The following is a 2999-nucleotide window of genomic DNA, read 5'->3' on the forward strand; positions in this document are numbered from 1 at the left end:
TATATGTTGAGAGCTCCTATAAGATTTTATTACAAAATGCTACTGCAAAATCATTTGAAAACCACTAGCTTGCAGAAGAAGAAAATTAGGCATGACTTGTATTTATAAGATCATTGTGTTAAAACTCTTTCTCTCTTTTCTTTACATACTTCTCAAATGTTTTTAATTATCATTAGCAAGAGGATAGTTGCCTGGAATTCCTTGATACCAGTTCACAGATGGTTTTCACAATAATGTAGCTGAAATATTTTGAAAGTGCAAAATGTTGCTTTGGATTCAAAGGTAGGTTATAGTAGTCAGGAAAACCTTAGAGCAGTGGTTCTCAACCTGTGGGTCACAACCCCTTTGGCGGTTAAACGACCCTTTCACAGGGGTCGCCTAAGACCATCTTGCATATCAGATACTTACATTACAATTCATAACAGTAGCAACATTACAGTTATGAAGTAGCAACGAAAATAATTTTATGGTTGGGTCACAACATGAGGAACTGTATTTAAAGGGCCAGAAGGTTGAGAACCATTGCCTTAGAGTAAAACACAGGGGAAGTAATGTGTCATTGAATCTCTAGAGCCCACAACCCAGGCATGTGCCCTTGACTGGAATTGAACACAGGATACTTCAGTCCACAGGCTGATGCTCTATCCACTGAGTCAAACTGGCTAGAACTAGTGTAAGTATTTTTTAAATGGCTTAAGTCACTTTATTTTTCTCATATAAAATTATGTGGTGGCCACAGCTGGAGGCCAGGTCCTCTGCACAAAAACTTTTATTTACTTACTTATTTGATGTGGATCTTTACAAGATGGTCAGTGAGTTCCTGATAGGGAGAATTAGTGAGCATGGTCTCTTTCCAGAGGTTGGGGGTGAGAGAGCTGTAGGTCTTGGAGATGGCTTCAAAGGTGGCCTTGGCTAAGTTCCTCAGGGAAGCAGTGCAGCACCTGATTGAGGTGTAGCAGTTGTGGATACTGGCCAGCAGCAGCAGCAGCTTCTTAGGCACAGGGGCTCAGTCGATGCCAGCGGCTCTGGGGGTAGGGATGAGGCCACCAGCACAAAACCACAGTGACCAGTCACTTAGCAAGGGACCGTGTGGGGCTTGCTAATCTTGTTCTCCTGGTCGCCTTTCTGCACAGGGACAACAGAGAGCTTGCCCAGGATGATGACCAAGCACAGACGGCAGTAACACCCATACCGACATGTCCATTGTGGTCCCCAGTGACTTAAAATGGGTCCTCTGGCCAGGGTGGGTCTGCTTCTGCATGGGCATAATCTTCAAAACCTCATCCTTGAGCACTGCCCCCAGGAAAAAGTTAATGTTCTGATTCCTTGCTGATCAGGGAGGAAACAGATCTCCTCCAAGGACTTGACTTTCATGTCTTTGACCTGGCGGCCCAGCTTGGTGACGGGAATCAATTCTTGTCCCCGGCCTTGCCTCTGAGAGCTCTGTAGCCTTGGCCTTGGCCGTCACTCTGGCTGCAACCTTGGTCCGGATGCCAGCTGCCCAATCCTTCATAGAAGCTTCTGTGGCCTCCCATCCCAGGTCCCTGGGGCCTCTGGGCCCTCCCACAGTACCAGTACCACTCCCATCTTGTATGTTCTTAGAAAAGAAGCCAGTGTTAGTATTTTGAATTATTTGATTCCTGAATAAATTAAAAATTGTCAAAATTCTTTTAAAATATGAGAGCTTTGAATTGTCTAGCGAAATATACTTGATTTGCATAGCTTCATGAGCTGTTCAAATACTTGATTCAATACTAGAGGCCTGATGAACAAAACTTGTGCAAGAATAGGCCTTCCTTCCCTCTGACCGCCTGGGACCCGGACTTCCCTCACAGCCCCGGCTTCTTCCAGAAGGACATCCAGAAGGATATCTGGTCTAATTAGCATATTATACTTGTATTATTATTGATCATTGTATAGAAAATTGAAATTGCCACCCAAAATTGCACCATATATTTGTTTTACCTAAAGTTCCTAATTTGTTAAAGTATAGCTGTTTTATGATAGAGTGCATGAATTTGCTTTCTATTTGTTTCATCTGTGTGTATGTGTCTTTATTATTCATCTAAATTCATGGTGGAAATGGGATGCAGTATATTTGTCTATCTTTCACAGTACCTAAAATGGTAATAAGCATATAATAAATACTCCAAAATAGCTATTAGAGGTATTTCATTAAGTACTTATACCAAAATAACAACAATGAATTCCATCTCCAGCTGTCTAGTCACAAATAAAAACACCTGTGGATTCTAAAAATAGCAAAAATTTTATGAATCTTTGATTTTTAAAAGAATATCTTAATATGTTTTAAAAAATCCTTCAAATAGATGTTTTAGAAGACATAAAATTATAAAACTAGTTCATCTCCAAAGAAATGAACCTAAAAAGGAACAAAAACACAAAGAAATGAAAGTTTTTAATCCTAAAAGGAGGTGAATATGTTCAGGAAAATTCTCATGTGAGTCCAGCATGTGGGAGCCTCTTCATGCGAAGGGAGTAAAACAATCTGCCAACCACAAACTTCTGTCTTGAATCTATACCTGAGAATAACACTTGAACTAGGATATTGTCAATATTTAAAAGATAGAAAATAGATCCATTACAGTTCTAAGTCCTCTTTATACCCTAAAGCCAAATAAAATCATCATTTAAAAAACACAGATTATTTCAATAGTAATGTTTTAGAAAAATGAATGCTTATATTTAAAAGAGAAATTAGTGGTGCAAATTTGTTCCTGAATGTCACATTTTATATACTATGTCTATGACTGCTCAGAGTCTGACCCACTGAAGAAATCAACAGGAAATATTCAAATGTAAACTGATAAAATTCAGACTATGATTTTCAAGTTCATGAACTAAAAACTTGCTTTATGAGGCTTGCCATTCTTATACAAAATTGGTAAAAAACAAACAAACCAAAACCAATTAATTACCACTCTTTTAAACACAACATAAAATGAGAGACAAGAAGTGTTTTAAAATTCTTTGGAAAC

General features: G+C 38.9%; 1 pseudogene across 1 annotated transcript; it reads right to left on the reverse strand.

Moving 5' to 3' along the window:
* Positions 1-781: 781 nt before the first annotated feature.
* On the reverse strand, positions 782-1535 carry LOC308515485 (small ribosomal subunit protein uS5-like; annotated as a pseudogene). The gene has a single exon. The product of its transcript is annotated as a small ribosomal subunit protein uS5-like (transcript).
* Positions 1536-2999: the final 1464 nt, after the last annotated feature.

Source organism: Myotis nattereri, assembly GCF_964212035.1.
Source record: "Myotis nattereri genome assembly, chromosome: 3".
Taxonomy (NCBI): domain Eukaryota; kingdom Metazoa; phylum Chordata; class Mammalia; order Chiroptera; family Vespertilionidae; genus Myotis; species Myotis nattereri.